Here is a 7813-nt window from a genome sequence, read left to right on the forward strand (position 1 = left end):
ATGACCAGCTGTCACAATTTTGCACCATGCAATGAATCTCAGAGGGAGGTTAACACCTTTCAATTTTTTACAAAGATTTTGTCATATTTTATGTACTTGTTATTATTTTGCAGTGTGACTATGATATATTTATGACATGTTGTAAAGCACCCGTAGGTATAAGAGCAGTCGTCTTTTTGTATTCTTATCTTGATTCCGATACCGACTGATCTGTATTTGCATAATAATGATACTAATATTCTACTACTGGAACACAGACACCTTGCAGTCTCTCTATATGTACAAAGCGTATGACATTTCCAAAACCATTCATTGACTTGTGATGAATATTAGGGTTTTTAAGAATAGCAAATGTATTTTTAGTGTTAAGGTTGCGATTAGAATGAAGCATTTATGAAAGATTTAAATTGTTTATAGTTTTTTTTTGCAGTAGCCTAGCATTGTTATGATATATAGAGTTAATATGCAAAGATGATTGTCAATGAGAAGCAAAGAGACAATGTCTATGAGTCCTGGACAGCTGAAATATATTAGATACTTTATATACAGTATATGTATTTTTCTTTTCCTGTGAATTCGTCCTTCATTTATTCATGTGTATCTTATAACTATTATAAGGTAATCATTTTTTTCTCAGTTCTGCATATATGTATTGATCTTTCCTCCTTTGGAATCGCTTGGCCATTTTGTAGTGTTTGTAGTGTTTTTTGGAAAATATCAAAATGTCTACTGCAACATAAAGATACTTGTAACTTTGTAATACCAATAATTTAGTAATAATGTATGTATTTCAGCTGATCGACATATTCCACTTGTACGTCAGAATTGGATGACATGCTCACATGTGTTTTTGTGCGTCCATCTGTCTGACTTTCAAGTGTTACTGTACAGCTGAGATTGTTACCAGAAGAGTTGCTATGTAGATGAGCTCATTAAGACATGGATAGTGACTACCAGATGGCACACTTGTGTAGATATCATTTATTTACAACAGTGCTGAAAAAAAAAAATGCAGACTCTTAAAAAGTCATAAAGACCCTCAAAGTGATCTAGGGTGTTGATCCTAAGGGTTTGGGTACAATATACAGAGTTTTGGTTGGGAAGTTGTACATAAGAATTGCTTAATGTATTGAAAGTAAAATAGAGCACAAAGTATTGACTAGGGAATCCAGGTTTACAACAAGCAGATGTGATCTAAACATTGTACTTATTGTCATATGACTGGGTGAATGGGTGTTGCAATTAGCATGTTCAGGTGCTTAGGGGATGGTGTAAAGGCTTTTTGATGTATACAAATCTGCTCAGTGATGTTTTCAGAGTAAAGGAAGAGTGTGTATCAAAGTTTGTGTATTGTAACTGTGAGGCAACAGTCGCTAATCTGATAGAAAATACAAAATGACCCCGATAGCCTTTCAACACTGATGAATTGATAAATTTGCAAAATCATAAGAGGAATTGATATGGAATTAATTGACGGTGAAAATCTGTATTTGCACTTGTCATTTAAAATCCCATCAGCTGAATAATCTATTTGTTGTACTGGTTGGTAGTGACAACAAAAATCATCAAGAACATTTTCAGTATGCCAGATTGTTTATATTTCCTGTGCGAGTTAAATATAATTATGTGTTAACATATGAACATTTGCACTAAGCAATTATTCCCAAAATTGTCCACTACTTATGCCACTCCCAAATTCTTGCAAGGTACATTATCAACCGAAATCAATGCTAGACTTTTAGTAGTCAACATTTTAAGTTTTCCTTTTTCTGTTTGTGTCTACCAATCCAGTAGTATCAGAAGTGTCATTCCAACTATTTTGAGTTTTGAGAAATGTTACTTTTGTTTTGGAGCTTTATGTCTACCACTAAAATTGTACTCCTCCAAGCTGATGCTCAGGAAATGGTTCTTGCACAATTTGAATACAACAAATTATGTCTAATGCACAAACTTTTGCACAATGTCAGCAGGTACATTTTTAAAATCTATTATAATGTTCAATTGATGATTCATATTTTATGCATTATGTACTAATTGTAGTCTAAATGTTCGTGTGTACAGTTTTGTTGTGTGAAAAAAGAAGATGTTTAAAAGATATGCTGAAGGATTTATCAACATGTATATCCCATGCTACAGTTCTTGCTATACAGCATGCTAAGAGAAATTTTCATATACAAGAATGGGATTAGGTGTGGTGCACATTCTGCATGTCTTGTTTAAGCATTATGCCACATACTTTTCTAAAGTATCATCTTGTTATCACAGAGCTCATACAGTGTATTTGTTTGGATTCATTTGGATAACCAAAAGCAAAAAAAAACAAACAAACAAAAAAAAAACCTTGGAGTTTTCAAGTGATCTATGAGGATATCCACCTTTGACATGCATGCATTGAAGTGATATTTGGAGTTGCTCTGTGATTTTCTTCCAGTTCTGTTGTTTCTAGGGTTGTGGAGGTGTTTTCAGTCTCATGGGGCATGATTTTCCCTTTAAGTTTGGACCATGTTCATGTATGTGACGTACACTCTGGATTCAATAGCAATAGACCTTATTTCACTGCCACTGATGTAGAAGTGTTCAGTGCAGAACTCTATCGTTCATGATTGACTGAATTCACACGCTGCATCGCTTTTGATGCACATTTCACCCAGCGAAGAATGAGAGCAGCAAACACATGAATAGTAAATCTCTCTCTCCAGTTTTCTCCATTAATACTGATATATTTTTGGAGGCATTATTGGTAAAAGAACTCCAGTCAGTGCAAGTCAAGTGAGCCTGTGCCATTTAGTCACAAAGTCTGTAACTGAGGACTTTGAAGAAAAAAAAACAAAACTATGATAAATAATTCAATAGAAAAAAATGAATGAATGAATAATCAAATAAATAGGTAGATAGATAGATAGATCAATAGATAAGTTAATTAATCTATTAATTAATTTCTTAAATGATTAATTTATTTATCATTTAGTTTTATTTTATTATTATGATTATTATTATTATTGTTATTATTATTTTTATTATTGTTATTATTGTTGTTGTTATCATTTATTATTATTTTTTCTTACAAAGCTTGCATATTGCTTTCTGCACGCTGCAGTGTCTGTATCAATTCAAACTGTGTATGCATGACAAGTGCTGAGTTTGTACTTAATTGCATTCTCTCACTAATATGCACTGCAGGTTCCAGATGTTTGTTCCATTGGTAAGGACATGTGAAAGAGTCATCTGGAATCTTCTTTTTTTTTTTCAATTTATGTGTGTTGTTTGTGTACACGTATGTGTCTGTGTTATTGTTGGTGTGGTTTTTTTTTCGGTTGTTTTTTTTTGTCAACCGCAAGCCTCTTTTGTTTTCACTGAAATGCTTATCCGTGCACATAACTAGGTAAGTGTGTATCTTCACCAATTCCTGTGTACAGTTGTATATATTTTTTATTCATATTATGAATGGCTGATAATTTTTGAATTTCTTTTTGATGTTTTTTCTTCAGACTTTCTGTGCTGAAACTGAAAAGAAAAAAATCCAAGAGTACTCTTTTAACATTCCCTTGTCATCATGCTCAAATCTTAATTCCATGCCAGGTATGAGTTTTATAGCCTTATCATTTTTATACCTCTGCCACGAAGTGTCGCTGGAGTTATTATGTATGTATATATCCTTTTTTTCCCCTTGTACCTGCACAAAATGCGTGAATGTTCAGTTTTGTAACATGTACTGTGTTTTTTAACATGAATCTATCAATACTCTCAAAAGTTTGTACCCTGCACAAAAGTGACTGCATTGCTTGGTTCATATTAGACTATTTGGTGTAAAAACCAGAGGAAAATGATGATGGAAAGATTTAAAAAATGAACAGTATGCTGATTTACATAAAAAGAAAGTGCTCATTGATTTTTTTTTGTTTTTTGTTTTTGTTTTTTAGAGGAAGAAATCTTCTGATGAAGTAAAACAAATTGGCACATACATGTATGTCTATTAAAAATGTCCTTGTTGGTGTAGCCTGTAAATATATATTCATATTTCTCATGGTCTGAAATATACTGGTACTCGGTTTTGCCATGTGTCGAAATCTGTGTTTCTGTTGGAAACACACTTCGATTTTCTGCATCAGTCTTCATATCTGTAAAGGAAAAACTGGGGCGGGGGTGGGAATGGGGGGTGTCTAATTATTTTTGGATAGACGGTGCACTCATTGTATTAAGAGATATCATCCCTCAGTTTAGTTGTCATCTCTATGGCAATGTTCTTCCATATCAGAATTTTTGAATATGTGTGTGCTGCACAACCCTCTTTTAGTCTGAACTTCCTTTGTGTCCTGTATAAGAGGGCCACCTGATGCACTTTCTTTTGTTTGCTGTGCTCCTTGCAATTTTTGGTCCTTTTTTGTAATATTTTGTGCTAATTTGTGCATTTCTGTTGGGAGAACAGAAACGAGAATGATTATACATTGTATGGGCTAGTCAAACCCCAGCCCAGTAAGATGATGGTTAATGGAAGCTTGTTGTGCTTCGTTCATAGGCAGATTATTCTAGCATACCAGGGAGGTCAGTGTCATAGATGTTTGCTTGACCTTGCAGGACCGATGGTGTGTGTTTCAGGGATTAATGAGAAATGCAAGAAGTCCCAACTTCCCCTCAAGACTGTTTACTCAAGACACCACGAGTGTCCAGCTAAGATAAGCATTTGAGTGCTTTTCCATCCCTTGCTCTATAAGACAAGCCAGTTGGGAAGTTCTGTTGCTCGTGATTTTGAATGTACGTGAGCATGGATTGGTTAACTGTTGGGGGGAAAAAATGAAGATCACATCTGAACTTTTAACTTACCATGAGGGCTGGCTGAATATGCAGCCAAATTGCTGCTCTCTTCAATGGTTTGACTGTCTCATAAAATTCAAAAATATGTCTGGGATATAATATGATAAGATATTGCCAAAGGGGGAGAGAATTTCCCTGTTCTACTGTAGTATATGATCGTTGTGTCCTTTATGTACATAGCTTGATTTTCTTGTGTAATGTGTAGCATATCACCAATGAAATTCAAATGAAGAGGTTGTTAACTGTGTACAGTCAGTTTGCTTATTATGTTATCTGCCAGTAGTGCGCTACAGACAATTTTGGTGAGTGCATGGTTTGAAATTTCTGCCTCATCTGCTTTTGTGAATATATGTATGAAATGAAATACAGCTGTACTTCGTAAATGAAATTCAGTCTCAATATGGTCTTCATTATACAAACTTGTACTAAAGTTTATTTTTCAAAATAAATAATCTCTTTACATTTCACAAAATATATCCAACTTGAAATCATACATTATAATCATAATCATATACACTGTATCTATAAATTATATCACATTCACAGCACAAATAATATAATTTGATATTTCTTTTGAACAAATTTCAGTTTACATTATAAAGCAGAGTTGTTCTATCACTTTCTAAGAGTTTGTTAGGCTGTCAAGTAGATTACAGAATTACATGTGGCCTCAGACACACTTCCACAAAGGGGGGGGGGGGGATGGTGGGCATGAATAGGTCCTACTGTCAGAAAGTGAAAGTAAATGTGATTGGGGCAATATCTGACAATGCCGATTTATATCGACATACATGTATATGCAAGGTAATATATTACCGGTACAACAGAATTGTCCAAAGGCTTGCTAAACAGGCTGTCGGTCCACTAATGGGAAATACATTTTTCACAGGTTGGATGGGGCTGCAGCAACCCGATACATGGATATAATACAGTACCTGTAAACTGAACACAGAGACAGACAGTGTTTTAAATCAGTTGTGACCTGCCAAACAAAAGCATACTACTGCTGCCACAAATTGACTCCTAATTCTGGTATGCACAGCCTTCTGAAGTTCTTTAGACTCCAAAGCTTTTCAAATAGATTATCATTTGCCCAATCTTATTAACCCATTCACGTACCGGCCTCTATGTTAATAAAGAACACACAGTAATGGTGATAGGAAGCTGGTCACAGCTTTTGAGTCAAAACGCCAAGGTGACGAGCTCCATAAACTTGAAAAAAAAAAGAAAGGAAGAAAGTTAAACAATTTCAGACTCAGACCTTTTAGATATTAATTAATATCATATATACAGTATATATATATATACACTGTATTACATATATATGATTTTTGTGAATTCCGAGAATCACTGTTGGGCCACAAATTTAGCAAAATAATGTGCAAAAATATTGCCACCTTATCTTGATTGCATGTGGTGGATTAAATGGACAGGCATCAGTGCACAATAGTCTCGACGTCAAATCGCCAAAACATCTTGCGAAAACATCAGTATGCAAAAATAGGAGCTTTTACTGTAGAGTCGTGAGGGAGAGAGAGAGAAACATTTCAAAGAGGCAAGTGAGGAAGACTGTCCTTACAAAGGGCGACTTGGGCAAGATTGACTCTTGAAGTGCATTGTGGGAGGGTTTCTCTATTCTTCATGTGTTATAACCCTTGTGAGACAGGTTGAGTCATATGTACTTGGTACACAGATTGTGTCGAACATCTTTGGCATCATGGATCCCTCAAATTGAAAAGAAAAGTGAATATTTTGTTTTTTCAAGAAAAAAAAAAGATAAACTCCAAATCCTTGCACATTTAGTAACCTGTAACAACATGCTTTTTAATTTGCAATAATTTATAGAACTCTGAATGGATTACATTACCTCATGCAATTCTTGTGCACTAATAGTTGCACAAAAACATGTAATGTAAAAAATGCAGTCTTGCAATAGCTGTTCAATGCCATTGTATCATTAGTCTGCCAAAGCAATCACATCACAACAAATGGAATACACATGCTTTCAAGAGACAATTTGGAATCGTTCCTTGCTTTTGTAGTTACTATTCCTGTCTAAGCAAGTAAGCTGTAGAAAAGTACAAATATTTCGTCACATATTTACTACAGGACAGTGACTTACCCATGAGCTGCGATTTCAGCTATGGCCTCTGGATTATAGTATGATAGTTGTTCTACATTTTACTACTTTCTGGCATGTCCTCACTTTGTTATGCATCACTATATTACCATGATTACACTGCAAATCCTGGAGGACTTAAGGTGTTTCATATACTCGTAGTATGTAGTCAAGCACAAAGGCCAGGGAGCTTCGAATCTAAATTCTGCTCTTTTTAGCCAAGATTTGTTGCCACATATACTGTCAACTCTGCATGAACAGTCAAAAGCTTAACTATCAAAGCAAAAGTAAATTCTCAGACCAAAAGCATCAGAAGTATGTGTTATTTACATCATTTAAGATGAATATTATCAAAATTATGGCTTTTTCTCCACTCCAATAAAGTCAAGTCATTCAGAAATAACTACTTTGATATCCGCTTTCACAACTTGCACATTTGGGGGGTAACTTCTGTAACATAAAATATGCGGTGTATTAATTTCTTGGCATGATTGATATAGGTTATCATATATATCATATATCGGTGCATATATACATTGTATATAGCTTGATAGAAACTCCCATCACTCAAAGATCTTGTCAAACGAGGTTCTTTTAAGTTCTTGAAATTTTCTGGCATGAGCCATGGTGATGAAAAATTGTGCAATGTGCATGCAAGATAAACATGGCGATTGTGGTGAAGCATAGTGGCCGCTACTTGTCTTACTGGCTGTCTGCAATGCAATACAAGAGTGCCCCTACCCACTTCAGTTTTGCACTCACATTGCCCAAGTGACTGGAAGTACATATGACTACAAGCATTCATACAATGTATTTGCTCACTGTACAATAACCCCCCCCCAAAAAAAACAAACAAACAAAACAAAACAAAAAAAATGTTCA

This window comes from Diadema antillarum, unplaced genomic scaffold (assembly GCF_040938485.1).
Source record: "Diadema antillarum isolate AM-2024a unplaced genomic scaffold, OU_Dant_1.0 seq00001076_RagTag, whole genome shotgun sequence".
In the NCBI taxonomy this organism is placed as follows: Eukaryota; Metazoa; Echinodermata; class Echinoidea; order Diadematoida; family Diadematidae; genus Diadema; species Diadema antillarum.